General features: G+C 42.1%; 1 protein-coding gene across 5 annotated transcripts in view; it reads left to right on the forward strand.

The window, feature by feature from the left end:
* Egfr (epidermal growth factor receptor) overlaps positions 1 to 15,460 on the forward strand; it is a 70,919-nt gene that overhangs the window by 36,041 nt on the left and 19,418 nt on the right. Inside the window, exon 1 of one of the 5 annotated variants that reach the window (XM_069050528.1) lies at positions 95 to 186. The exons of 3 other annotated variants lie outside the window; for them this stretch is intronic. The gene's annotated coding sequence lies outside the window, so the exon portion shown is untranslated. Of the gene's footprint in view, positions 1 to 94; positions 187 to 2,933; positions 3,077 to 15,460 lie in introns of those variants that run through there. One more of the 5 variants, XM_069050522.1, reaches the window with a different exon arrangement.

Consider the following 15,460-nt stretch of genomic DNA (forward strand, 5'->3'; position numbering starts at 1 on the left):
AATTTACGATTTTAATTGGTGCTGGGGCACGTATGGCATTCTCTCCTTTATTATCGGCTGGGTTATTGTGGGTTGTTTATGTTTTCGAAGACGTTTGTAGCCAGCTTTCGGAGAACCGAGGGACGGCGCTTTGCCCAACGGAGGAGCCGCCGTCATCGCCGATGGACACCCGCCGCACAACCCGAGGTGAGTTTTTATTTGTGTTTTGGTCCAAAGTACGTCTTGCCGATACCCTTCCAGGATCCGGATCCGATTTAGTGTTTTTCCCCGAATCCAGTCCTTGTTCTCCTCCCGAAGCTTCCAACCGTCAGTTGCGATTCGTGGATCCCGGTGTCGTGTCCGTTACTCCTCCTTCCTCCATCCACTGGGTGCCGGTGGTGGCATTGTTCTGTTCGACGTCGTCCTTTGTTCACCTCTTGATACCCGGAGTCGATAGCTTTGGTGCAGTCGGTAAGTCCGATGCGCCTTATAGTCACGATGATTGCTGATAACAGTCCTCTGGAAGCGTTTACGCCCCGCTCGTCCCCTTGCTTAACAGCACGCCATCTAGATCGGCCGGTCACGAAGTGCACGCCATGCGTGATCACATCCACAACAAATATACGTGGTGATGGTTCTTCGTGGCGAAAATCCTCACGGTGGAGGCACGTCCGGGGGGTAATTTAGGGTCGGCGTGTTTTGTCTGCCGCTGGAGGGTCGCCGTGACCTGCCGCATGTGCAGACGGTTCTCTTGGTCTTGTGTAGATCACTCCAGACCAAAGAGGGACCCAAACCTTTAGGGGTCACTATTCCAATCTAGCTAGATGCTTCTGGACAACACCAAGACTCAACAAAGTCGAAACACAATAACCAGAACTGTTTTTGAAGAGTTTGAAATCCACCAAAATGTTTCGAATCTGTGGAACCTTCAAACCTGAGAGTTGATAAATCGGTTACTTACCTCACGTTTTGGCAATTTCCGGTTGCTTGCTGACCGCATTTCAAGTGTCTAACTCGATTGCGCTACTCGAGAGTCAAAATATTTGTTCGTGGGGGTGCTTACTCGCGCCCTTGGATCACCATATCCGGATTTTTTCGTTAGTCAACGCCGGCGAAACTGGTCGGTAAATTGTGGCGTCCAGCGGCGGCGAACTGGATTCGGTTCTTGCAGAAACAAAGATGCAGCCGTCGCCGGCGCCGTTAGATTGCGATTGTTCGATTATCGACGAGTGGGACGACGTCCGGGTCGACCTTGGTCGCTTTTTGCAAGTAATCTAACTAGGTAATGATCCAAGGTCGCGCCGCCCTCCGCAGCTTGTCGGTCACGTGAGCGCCGCCGGGGTCGGAGTTGAAATTTCGACTGTAGCAATGTCGCGGGTCAGAAATGTCGTCGTGAATGCGGCCGCTGAAATATTCTCGTTTTGAGCGAGATTTACGGCCGCGATAGGGCCGCATTTCGATGTTGGATTTTTTTCTTTTGCCGGTCCTGTAAATTCGTATTAATAAATTGTCGGGGAATTTCGGAGGCGCCGTAAATTCTCTTAAATCGACAACGTCTTCGATCATGTGGTATTAAGCCGCACGAAAAATCTCGCTCCTCAGCGGTAACTAATTGCGAGGTCTGGACGATTATTGGGCTGGTTTGGTCGAAATCTTGACAAGGAGGACAAAATCCTGGGAAAAGGTGAAGTGAGGGTTTCGGACGAAAATTTGAACCAAGACGGTTTGATCTAGGGTGCAGGGTGAATTACCAAAAATGAATTGAGGTTTTTTTGCTTAAAGTTTCAGTTCGAAAGCTCTAACACAAATTTCAATCGAAAATTTGACGATTGTGTAGTGTACAGGGTGAATCACTAAAAAATGATATCGTTGTAGAAAATCGACATATCTTTTTATTTCGGATTGAAAAACGCTCCCAAATCATTTATTGAAAAATCCTGCGAGTTATCAAATATCTGTTTTATCTTGTTAAATTTCGTATCCCACCTCCACCCGGCGGCACGGCAATTTTGCCGGAGTACATACACTATTACGGATAATACTATCAAGTAATAGTGCAGTGCTTATCAACATAATTACCGGCGTCTCGCCTCCACATTTTGACTTTTTTGTGTTTTATGTTCTGTGTCAATGTTAAGGAATTTCCTCACGATGTGACATGAGTATAATAATATACCTTTTTGAAATTCAACCACCAATGTGTTCTCTAAGTCCAAAATTTTTAAATTTTTAAAAAGAGATTGCGGTACTATTCCTGTTGCTGAAATTATAAATGGTAAAATCGAAATTTTTTCTAAACACCAAAGATTTCTCATAGCAACGGATAGTTCTAAATATTTATTAATTTTTGTATTATATGTTTGTGTTATATTGTGTGAATTTGGAACAGCTATATTCTATTCATTTAATTCTATGGAGTCACTGAAGATGATCAAGTTGGCACAATTGAGACGACAGTTTACTTGTCACAATGATGCAGGTGCGTAAAAAAATAAAATTTAATACAGTGTGGCGAAAAAAAATTTCCTAATTTTTTTAAAATTATCATTTACAGATCAAAACGTGTAGTAATCGTAGGCGTTTAATTTTTTTTTTACATTTCTTGTTTTTTTTGGTCCATTTCTTAATCTTGTTCTGGTGCTAAGAATGGATTTGCCTCCGGGGTCGTAAATTCGCGATGCGCTCTGGGAACCCCCTCGTCCGCGCCGCTCGCTCCCAACCCGGGAAATGAAAAGTTGCCTCGGCAGCGTACTCCGATACCAACCATACGCCGATAAGCGAAGCAACGAAAAACTGAGTTAGAGAAACACACGCACACACATCACACAATCTTACCTTTACCACCTCTCGCTCACATTGTTCCGAGAGAAGTCTACCAACCAGTTGCTAAGAAACCGGAGATCAAGTCGCCGTAGCGCAGGTTTTGCTCTGTTGTGTTGTTCCACTGAAAAACATCTGGCAAAAAAAGAGGAAAATCGCGCGAAATCTGGACGCGAGTGTGCCGCGATGCGAGTTTTGGTGTCTTCGGTGGTGCTGTGACGTCGAAGAGGCCGTGGACCGAAGGGGTGGGGGCAGCAGGGAACTTGGTCCTCGAGAGGTATGTTTGTCGAGGGGGCGGTCGGTTCGGGAACGAGCGGCACATCTCATTTTTTCGATTTTTCGCTTGTGGGGGCGGCGGGTGGTCGTCGTAGTACTCCTTCTGTAAACAATAGAAGGCAAAGTGGGACAAGTCGAAACGTAGTATGGGCCGTGGGCGTTTTCTTTCACAAATTCGTTGTTGTAGCTTTGCCATTTCCTGTTTGGTGGTGGAAAAAATTTTCGATGTGGGCGAATTTTGCCTTAGACACGGCCTACACGGTTCTTCTCGTTTCGGACGGCGATAAAACAGGTAACTGTCATCGCCAGACAATACTATCTGGTTTACATCGATCTGGCCAATCGTTACATTATGCGGAACAACCGCCGAACACGGGTAAGAACCGAATTTCGAACACTCGCCCCTTAACAAGACAAGATCTGCTAGATATGCTGACGAGATAAGTCGGCGAAGAAGAGATTTCCTGCGGGTTGTCCTTTTTGAAATTGGTAATTTTACGAGTATTTTATGAAACTTCAAATCAGTGTCCGGAGGGACGGCCAGACCGCGTAACTCAACGAAAAGACCACGGGCGTACCGGGTCCAACTTCTACAAGAGTTTTCTTTTTTGGAAAATGTAAAAAGTGTACTAAAGCAAAAGTAAAATACAATAGGAACAGTATTTAATGCTGTAAAATTACTAACAACTGGTTTGCCCCACATTTGTTTTTCCACTCCCATTAAAACATGTAATACATTCAGTACACCGGTATGCTGTTCATTACCGACGGCCGTGAGTAATGAGTCGTTACTCCACGGGTTGCGACCAATCGCAAAATTGGACAGACTGGAAAGTTGGTGCGCAATATTCGTGTGACAGTTAATTTTGAAATGTGATAATTGGCTGATCTGTGTACTTTTTTTATTAAAAATAAGTAATAAAAAAATTCTGATAAATCGTAAATGATTAAATTTGCGAGTCGTAGAAGTGTTGTATTTACTCGCGTGTTATGGCACCATTGCACGTCATTAATATACTGTTGCTGGAAAGTGGCAAGTTTCAACTTGGAAGTTGTTTGTGAGAAATCTTTTGCTTTTTTTTGTGTACGATTTGACATTCAGAGATTTTACATTTCTCAATTAAATTCATTATGTAAATAGAAAAACGTAAACAATGAAACAAACAATAGATCACAGATGGCTTTAAAGTGATAAGATTTATTAAAGTTGTAACAATACATCGTATATAAATTTATTATTAATAGAAGACTAGTTGTCGTTACTGTGCAAAATAATTTAAAAAAATATGTATACTGTATGTTCGAAAAAAATCACATTTATTAGAAAATGGCACACTCGCAATAGTCCAAGAGAAAGCTTGCGTTTAGTATGGTTGTCACAACAAAATTTTCTGGACATTTTTGATATGTAATTTCAAAAAAAATTAATACATAAGTACAAAAAATTTTTCGTGAACGCCATTGGTGAAAACTAAAAAGAGTAGATTTTCAGAAAGGAATAGAAAGTGGTAAAAAGTAATAGAGTTGGTGTTGTCTTTGTAAAATCTGTTTGTAAATTTGTTTTTCGGGATATATGTATTTTAAAATGTACTGTACTCTCAAATACTCCAAGGCAAATAAATTCCAAAGTATACACAAAAGGATCTTTGAACACACACGTATTATCAGATATTGTGAGGAAAATATTTAACCAAGAAATAAAATGCGCAAAAACGGTAGACATTACCTCAGAAACGAACAAAACGTTGATTTTGAGAAGAAAATTCTTATTCATGATGTGATTTCAAAATGAGATGTCCCTGTTTGTAGTTGTATTTCAAAATATTAGTCAAACGCATATACTGGGTGACCCAAAATACGCGGAATAACTCGATGGGGTAAAAATAATAAATACATTCTATCACGACACCCATATTAAATTTAATCATGACTTTAATTACCATGGTGACGAATTCATCTCTATCTGGCAGGTTATAATTGCATAAATCTACATATATCGTTTTATGTTTACTTTAACCACGATTTTAGTTAACGGCAACTTTAATAACGGTGTCGTGATACGGCTCTGTATCTTTTAGACTTGAAGATATGGGGGCAGCTTTTCATTTATTATAAATATGTACATATTAAAAAAGATTTTGACTATTTATTTTTTACTATCAGGTTTGCAGTTATTTACCTACTTCATTATTTACACCATTTCCAAGAAGTGATTTTAGGTCAAATATGATATGGCCTTGATTGTTCTTTCTTATCCATGGAGACAAAAAATGAAATAAGTATATTTGTAGATTATGCGGATAAATCGAATGTTTTTCTACAAAAAAGAAAATAGATTGTTTTAAACGTTTTTACCTGATATTTTAATGATTACTTAACATCGAACTGCCAAGCTGTTCCCCGAATTTTGGGGCACCCTGTATATTTTTTTTCATAATTTTGAAATAACATTGTCTCTCGAGTAGATCCGTGCGGAACGTGGCACTCCAGAAACTTAACTTTGTTTATGGGACAATTCACCTTGAAGTTTCATACACAAAAGGATAAATGGAAAACATTACTTCTTGCAGTAAATGGTGAATTATGTTAAATTGTTTTCAAAGATATTTCCGTTTTGGATGTTGGTTTGTTTTTAAATGTGTCCACATTAAATTTACCATTTCTTTAAGTGTTCCATTTACCAAGATTAGTTTTATTTTATTTACTAGTACAGTTAATTTCAAAATTATAGAGTACACCTAATTTTCTACAGTGTGAAATGTACTTACATCTTTTTGTCAATGATCAATGTCAATTTTGACAAACAAAATGCCTAATCTAACCCAAAACGAGAAAGTGCTCATTCTTTTCAAATTAGAAGAAGGGTGGTCGACTCGGAGGGCAGCCCAGGACTATAATATCGCGAAGAGCACTGAGAAGAGGATAAAATAGACAATATTATGGTGTTCTAAAATATCAGCGACATTTTATGTTGTCAAACTTACCTAACCTATATAAAAAATATGACGCTCAAATTTCAAAAAGCCATCTTTACATGCGGAAAAAACTGTAATAGATCAACTTCTTGATTTTTGAGGTGTACTCGATAATTTTGAAATTAACTGTACATATTTTTTAAATTTCACTATTCTTTTTAAAACATATACGAGTACTTTCAAATGTGAAAAGTAAAAAATATAATAAGCTAACAACTTGTGTACAACGTGAGATAAAAACAAAAAGCGGGATTGTTCCGATTAGATCACACCTTATCAATTTTCATTGATAATTTTGAAGCGTATCCCAAATCGTTGTCAATTGTTAAAATGTTTTTTATCTGTTTTTATGTCGAAAGGACAAGTATTTCCGGTTCCAGATAAGAAGTAATGGTTGTAAAATTGTTTAAATATGCAAAATTCCTCCCCAAAATATGCGTGGCGCCAAACCACTTAACTTCCCAACAGCACCCTTACAACTATTATATCACTTAACAAGTTGTCGCCCACTCAACTCCTCGTCACGCTCACGTGCCGCCCCTCTCGAACACTTGTTTGGACAACTGCACACCTACCTGTTGCACCGCAAGAGCTCACGACTCCCAAAACACAAAACGCATTGTCCCAAATCCCGTTTTTGTTTTCTCGCCGTACAGGTGGACCCCTTTCCGCCATCCCCCGGCGATTTAGCGCGCCGCCTCTGAAACGCGACCGATATCTCATCCTGTCACAAGATCCTCGTACATATCGCCGGGCAATTATATTTTATTTACGGCAATTACGCCGCTATGCACGGACAATGGCGGCGTTGTCGGTTCCGGGGGCGGGGGGTGCGCCATTATAAGTAAATTCCGAACGTTTTTCGTCCGGAATTTCGACGAAAGAAACGACGTACAAGAGCTCCAAGTCGGTCCGGGAGATAAATGGTTCGCGGATTCGCCAAATTGGCTAAACTGGCGACCATATGGAGCGAGATGGGCAAAAAGAAGCGACCACCACAATGCCCAATTATCGCGGGCGCACTTGAACGCCAACCCGACGGAATGAAAATCAAAATTCCCCAGCGGGACTCTTAACCTGGAAAGGTGGAAATTTTCTCCCAAAAATTGTGCACGGCCCCTGACCAGACCCACAAACAAAAAACACCTGACTGTCGGGGCGACCTTGATCGTTGCATAACATCGAAACCGTTGTTCTGTTCGTTATTTCGAATTGGTTTCGGAGTGCGGAGTCGCGTGAAAAAACAAACGAACAATAGGAGTGATATTAATTTTTTTCGTCTAGCTAATGAATGCTGAATAAAAATAGATTTGCGTTGTTTGTCGTGTTCGAAATAATAGAATTATTCAATTAACTGTAAACGGAGTCGTGTCGGTGTGGAAGGTTCGAATTTCACGGTGACGGATGTTTTGTTGGCAAGACTGGGACGACGTATTATGATAATTTGTAATTTGACAAGATCTATTAGTTTGTGATCGGATGATCGATGACGGTTTGTTACCCGTCCGGCGCTATTATCAATTATCATTTATTCTAATTTCGTATTCGATACTTTGTTTCTTGGTACCAACGACAAGAAAAAAAAAAGTGTGAGGTCGGTCTGGTCTCGCCGACTGACTGTGGTACCCCAGGTGATTGATCAGTGTTCGATCGACCAAATTCTACTCAATTTCGAATTCTTTCTCCATTGCCCTTGGATTTATGGAAAGTTTGACAATTTTTTAGTTTGTGTGGCCATTTCCTGTTTTAATCGGTGACGTACGTCACTTTGGTAGTTACCAAGGCCTGTCGGATTAAATTCAAATGAAAAGTCTAATATAAATGTCGTACGGTAGGTATTTTAAGCGCTCGGCTTCGCCTCGTGCCTAAAACCTAGTTTTCGTGCTGTAAAATATCCCTACCGTACTCTAATGTAAATTACTACTGAAAAATTAAAATACGTTCCCAAATACTTTCAAAAATAAATTAACCAAATTGTGCGAACCGAGATGTCAAAAACAGTAATTTGGCATTTGTTTGATTTTCTGCTTAAGTAGGTTAGACTATTGGTGTCGGAATTTTATAGCTGGATACGTTTCCGCAAGTGGAAGATTGACAGGAAGATGGTCCGAAAGCACTTAAGTTTACAGTTTTAATAAACAATCTTATTGATGTCCTTAATTGATCGTTTTTAAGCACAAAATCGCCGGACATAACTTAAGCTCCTTTCACTCGGCGCGTTTAATCCACCCAATAACCGAAATTAAAAATAACAACCTCTCTCGAAAAACAATAAAAAAAAACACCAAAGTTATAATTCACAGCTGCCTCACGGAGTGTTTCTTACAAAGCGAATGTGCCGCAATTAAAAACACCTCTGCCCGAGCTTTATTACCGAACGTTGATTAGTTCATTATAAAAGAAGAGATAAAGAACCGACCGACGCAATCCTCGACTTCGAACTCCTCTCTTGTGCTTCTTTATCTGTGTTTGTTTGCTTCGGCCAAACATCACATCGTCTTCTCCCAGAAATTCCTCTCGGTGGAATGCGCCGACCGCTATTTGACCTGCCACTTAGCGGCCCCTCCGCTTGTTGATCCTGCTCGTTCCCGAGGGTTCCCGGGACGAGGGCCGGGCCGGTTGTTATCTTGGCCAAGGCCGCCCCCGATTCGGGGGTCAACCGGCACGTGCACCGTCGGCGTAGGCCGCGGACGTAGGCGCCCGGAGAAATCCTACGCCTACTAGACCGTAGCGTTGCACAAGTCGCCTCACGTGGTTTAAATGCCCGCGAAACGAACGCGGGGCTTCCCCCGCTCCGAGAGCGGCGGCAAAAATTCGAACCGGATCGGCGACTGCCGCCACCGGGGAACATTACTCAAACGGCTGTGACGCGAACGAGATAGGATCGCAGCGGCGGCGGTCGTTTCGAGTTTAATCGACGCTAATCGGACCACACGCCGCGAGGGGCGGCGGCGGACGGGTTTTTGCCCCCAAGAGTACAGAGAACGTAAATGGGTGCCAACAAAAGGAAGAAGTGGAAATTTTGGGAGAATAAAACAAAAATCACAGATTTTGGGCGTATAAGGACATATTGGTTTAAATTTATTGCTGAAGAAAATTACACGAGATTCTGCAAGGTCCTTGATTGTTTTTCTTAAAGAAGAAAGAAATCTCTTCAAAAGCAGTCAGAAATGCATTTTATGAAGAAAATGGAAGACCAGATTTGTTTCTAAATCAATTAATTTAATACATTTTTCTTCAACCACTGGGGAGGGAGCAAAAAGATCTAACAACATCCCCCCAAGTATTTCCTCTTTCAAAGTAAATTGTTGTAAAGATCGCGAAGAAAAAACTTTCTATTGCAGAATATCTATGGATCTAAAATATTTCTTGCAAATTTTTCTGCTTTTCAAAAATTTGCCACGGCTGTGGTGGCCTGAAAAGTACCTCCCAACGCCATATTTTTGATCATTTTTTCTTGTGTAGAATGGTCTCCATAGTCGTGGCAAGAAAATCCTCAACAACTCCTAATATTTTTTTTGATCTACTATCAACGAAAATTATTTGAGAAGTTATCAAGGGTTGCTATATCGTTCCAAGTCTATGGTTAAGCATTTTCTTCAGGAAATTTGCTTCAAACTCACCGAACAAAATTTTCCTTTCAAGGAAGAATCACTTCAAAGATTTTATTGGTTATGATGTTGTTTCCAAATTGTAAGCTTTCTCACAAGGTCTACATTTTGCAAAATAGAAATTAACCAAGAAACATAAAATTACAAAATTTTTGCAATAGATTTATCTTCTCTTCGATAACTTGCATTTCGTGGCTACGCGAAGAAGATTCCTTCCTTCCAATATTAGATACAATTTTCTTCGATCACAACGAACATTGCAAGTGCAATTTTTGTCATTTACTTCCAAATGCCAAATACCAAAAATATGTATCTTCTTTTATGATCTTATTTTTTGGCAAATAGTCGAAAGTCTAGTATCTAGATGTCTTTTAAACATTTCCTTCGCGACCATGGTGGTAACTACCCAAGAATCTTTTGTTTCTTTGCCAAAAAAAAATAATAATTAATCTAATTTAATAAAAATCAAGATTAGACATTTTCTAAGTACGATAGTTTCAGTCAAAGAAGTGGAATTGGAAGTACAATGCTTTTGGTACAAATACAAAATCTGAAGTAATAGTAGTGGCGCTAGATGTGGTCTTTGTGGCATTCCTGAGATACAGTGCAACTACTTTAGATTTATTATCACCATAAAAATATTTTCAAAAAATCCTTTTTAATGATATTCCAGTTACTCAGAATTTGATGTACAGTGACAAGATAGTCGACCAAAGTATACAGAGTGTTCCGATAAATTTTCGACGATCAGTACACCGTGTATTTTGCGGTTCTCAAATTTTTTGTTCGTTAAGAGATTGTGTAAATTATCGTGGATGTGTTTGGCTTGTGAAAATTTTTTTCCTTAAACTTTCACGTTTTTTTCGAGCGAGAGTCGCAACAAATTGTTGACCTTAAGACGGAAAGTTGCGGTGTCATCTGCTGGCGGTGTCGCCTTTTAAGATTCAGCAAACGGTGGAACGGCGAATTTCCATCCTTTTACCGTTCCCAAGAACGCGTTACGTCAGTACCGGTCAAAGAGAACTAGACTACCAAAAGTGGGTTGAGTGGAGAAAAAACCGTTGGCGCCGCAAATTGCGATGTAATACCATTGGCCAACACCTACGTAATTAATTTCAGAATCGACGGATCGCATCCGACAAACGCGGCGAACAATCGACATTTAACATCGTGAAACGTCGTCGTTGCATACTGAAGAAATTCAAAATCTCGCATTCGGCACGAACGAAATCCAAACGCAAATGTCAATGTCCCTGTAAATACATATTTCTCACGATTAGCCGAGATAAAGAATGTGCACGCTTAATGGACCGATCGTGTCCGCGCGATAATTCAAATATTCCAATCGCTCACGATCGAAGAAGAAGAAAATCGAAGCGATGACGGGTAGTCAAGGTCGCACGCTCCGAAACGATGCACCAGGTGAATCGAATTGCGGAGACTTCGACGGTGGGTGACAACGGGAACGTCGACTCTCGATGTTTTCCATCAATCATCCGTCCGAGAGCACCTGAAAGATAAGAATAGAAAGCCGGCTGGGACGCCCACGATCTGTAATTGTCGTTGTCGTAGTCAAGGATGGCCGTGGTGGGCAGAATAATGCACCCGACAGCCTGTTCCCGGTTGTCGTCGCCGTTCGAAACTGCCGCCAAGTCGTAAACGCGACCATATGGTCTCCCACTCTTCGCCGGGGGAAGACCGCGATCGCGGAAAGAAGATCAGGACTCCTTGGACAAACTCCCGTTGCGATCGAGCGTGACCGTGGTGGACACCTACCCACCCACCTTTATTGTCACATTTGGAAACCTTCACTTTCTGACCCCCTTTGCAAAGAAATGCCTTCAAGACGACCACAATTTTCTTCTTCTGTTTTGAGGAAAAAGTGAATGTTTAAGAAGACATGACGCTCTTGCACACTTCGTCGTGGCACCGGATCGGGTTCCACCATCAATTTCTCTTCATAGTCATAGTTTTCAATGGCTATACTCGCTCGGATGAATGCATCACTCGTCTTCGCCTCGTGACACAACATCACCTCAACTGTCTTTTCTCAAACGCATTAGCGAATCAGTCTGGTACAGACGAGAGCTCCATAGAGAGAAAGTACCGAGAAGATCTTTGAAGCCACAATCTTGGCTAATTTTAATTATTTTAATAATAGCCGAATGTTACTAATAAAACAGTAAATAACAATGGCACTAGAGGTGCCTCTTGCGGTACTCTTCACATTACTTAACAGCACCCACACCACTTTCTAGATAAATAAACGATTTTGGAACAGATCTCCCATTTTGCACAATCAACGTTTTGCGTTGAGGAAAACTTCGCTAAACGGTACTTGCACATCCACTCAATTTCCATTTTAATAACTAATCTTATTGTCACACTTTCAATTTTTTATCACGAGTATTGCTGAACTAGTATAAAATCGGACCTAAATGTGCTTCTTGCGGGACTCCGGTCTATAATGGAAAGACTTTATCTGGCAGGTATACTTGTTCAGCGATTTCTTGAAGAATTCAAGAGTGTGTATTAGAACATCCCTTGAAAAAAATAACGTTGATTTTTAATGAGCACCTTCGGTAAAAAGTATACACTAGAGAAGATATCTGGTTGGAAAGATCCAGATGGTTCTGGAAGATGGCGTTTAATTACACATTTGCCATGTTCCTAGATCACGTTCTCGCCACAAATCAAAACAGGCCTGGACCCCGCAATCAGAGCGGTGTCAGGGGTGTAACCTGCCCCGTTAGATTGAAACAAACGACCCCGAAGCGGCGCCATCTCGCATTTAATTACGACGCGATGAGGAAACCACGGCACCGTGTTCACTAATTTGTATCGTAAGTTGTGCTACGTATGTGCATTGTGGAAGTTGTTTTCGCCATATTTAGCGACAGGTGAGAAGGCCGACCTTATGCGGTTTATTTATTTAAAATTTCTATTTGATACGGTCCGGACCCAGGGAGAGGAACATTCTTCGCACGCGCCGTCGCGTTTCAATAATTATTTGTTCTCGTGATGGAATCGTCGATAATTGGGGCCGCTCCGGGGCCGGACTGGAACAAATTCGGGTCCGGCGTTCGACGAATCGGAAAAAAAGCGCTCGAGGTGAGAGGCTAATCGGCGGCGATCGACCCGTAACCGATAATTTGGGACCATTGCGGCGTTTACACCCACGGCGAGGTTTTAATGGGGGCTCCCAAGGTGAGAAAAGTACAAAGTAAACTTCACCCATCGTTCTACGAACGAAGAATCTGCTCGAAAAGGTTCCCAGAGGAAGATTCCAATTTAGGCAGATTTTCGAGACCCGGACAGGGTTTTTCGAGATTTTTTTGCACACCCAAATCCTGCAAATCTTTTTGGGGGTCTTGGGAGTCCACCTCCAAAAAGTCTTGGAGGGTAAAGATAATCGAGAATCTCCTCTCGAGCACACTTCTTGCCAAAATTTGTCGAAGTGAGAAAAACCACTGAAGATTATTTTGGGATAAGATTTTCCTCAAATTCTATTTCCCTGTACTTGTTAACTTAAAGAATCTTGTTGGACACATTTACCTAGTAAAGGACGTTCGGGAAAACATTTTGAACGTTATTCAAGAACCTCCTGTTTGATTCTTTGCCCACATCAATCAGGAAGAGAAGTTTTTGCGGCGTAAAGAATCTCTTCTATGGATGAAGAAGATTTTCCATTAAATCTCTTCAAGATTCTACTTCCAAACCCATGTAACGTTAAAGAGTCTTGGGTTCATTTTTCCATCAAATGACCGGAAGGAAGTCTTCTGTTCGCGTAATCTATATCTGACAACTGAAAGAATTTCTTTTGGTAACCTCCTATTGACTTCTCCTTTTCCACAACAATCATGAAGAGAAGTTTTTTTCCAAAAAAAAAGATTCATCTGCAAAGGTTCTACTTCCATGCACTTGTCATGTTAAAGAGAGTCTTGTCGGGGAGATGTTCTCGTCAAATGATTCTTCTTCTTCGTTTTGAGCAGTTGATAACTCTTGAAGACATTTCTTTTGGTAACGACACCCAGAAGAACCCCCCTTGTCCATCACAATCACGACGACAAGTTTTTTGTGCTCTCTACTCTTTGGACGAAGAAGATATTCCATCGATTCTCCCCAGATTCTACCTTCTACGCAACGCTTTGAAAATTCTGAAATTATTTTCTGGATTTTTCCGTTGGTACGACTGGAGCCCGGAGAGCTCGTGACTCGCCCCAGAGTCGAGATTCGAGAGATTCTGCGGGCGTGGTCGGCCGAATGCTTGCCTGTGTTATTACCGAGATAATAATTTTCGAATACTCATTCCACGTAACGATTCTTCGAACTCGTGATCGGCGTGGAAGAGAGACCGAGACCGAAGATACGGGAGCTCGTGATCCGGCGATTTAATCCGGGATTCCGGACCGCTAATCCGTCGGCGATAATTGTCCGGGCCGCCATTGTCGAGATGTCGATCAGAAAAACGCCGCCGACCGTCAATAATTAATCGAACAATTCACTTCACGTCCCTCCACCAGAGAACGTCCAACACTCGCTTTCGTGTAGTGGTGCCGCCAGGAATGCCAACTTCGCCGTTGCTCGCTAATAATCTATTTGTTATTACCGTGCGGTTGCGTGAATTTTAACGACCGAGCTCGGGGAAGATGGCCGACCAGCCAACGGTTTCGGTACTGCCTCGAGTACCAACAGCGACACTCAAATTATTCGCATCTCGTCGCTGTTCTGCCCGCTCCGAGACGACACCCTTGCAAGGGTGGTTGCGCCGCCAACGGTTTTGGTACTGCTGGAAGTACCAATCGCGACAACGAAATAATCGCATCTCGCCGCTTTCCGCCGTCTCCAAGACGTCTCACACCCCCTTCCAGGACTGTGCAAGGGTGTCAGTACTGCTCGATGTACCAACAACGACAATGAAATAATCGGATCGGTTTGTGCACGCCCTTCGAGACGTTGTGCAAGGGTCGCGCGGCCAACGGTTTTGGTACTGCTCGCGACGCTAAATAATCGCGCCGAATCTCACCTTCTCATCTTCCTTCGTCGCTATTGTGTCGACTCCCAAGACAACGACTCGCCCCGTGCTCGTTCGGGCGTTTTGGGAGGGTCGTGGTCAAGGACAACTCACCCCTTGTGTTTTCTGTTCATAAATTAGAGCCGTCGGGGGTCTTTCTTCAACGAATTTTTAATTCAAATCGGTCGACCTTCTGACGGAATGCAACGCCAGCATTCCTTCGAGATTTTCATAATTAATGCTGAAATCGTGGTCAAGATGGAGGGGCGACCTCGGACGTGGTCACCGATTCACTCCGATAACATCGAACAAACAACAGATTTTTCTCCGCGTTTTTCCTGTCGATTTTTCTACGACCAGCTCCGGCTCCGCTTTTTACCCGTTTACCAATTACCATAAAACATAAGTTGTGAACCTCTTAAATGGTTGATTTTCCACGGTGTTCCACCGAGTCATCGTGCAGGTTAACAAATCTCGGTATGGGGTCAGGCGGCTGTCATACCTTCTTCTTTTTCTATCGCCCCGATCTAACGACCTTACTAATTGTTAACATCCCCGAGGGATCTCGAGGGCCGCGCGGACTCCACATTTTTTCCGCCAGGTTTACGACCATCCGACATTTCTATTGGAACAAGCTAATGGCGTAATAACCACAGACCGATGGTTTATGGACCCATGAATAGAAATGAGCGCACGGTCTGGACTCTCTCGTCTCACAAAATCAAATTTATTCGAGCCGACCCAACACACCAAATTGGTTTTCAAAATTTTTACGACGAAACCTA

This window comes from Tenebrio molitor, chromosome 1, assembly GCF_963966145.1.
Source record: "Tenebrio molitor chromosome 1, icTenMoli1.1, whole genome shotgun sequence".
NCBI classification, from domain to species: Eukaryota; Metazoa; Arthropoda; class Insecta; order Coleoptera; family Tenebrionidae; genus Tenebrio; species Tenebrio molitor.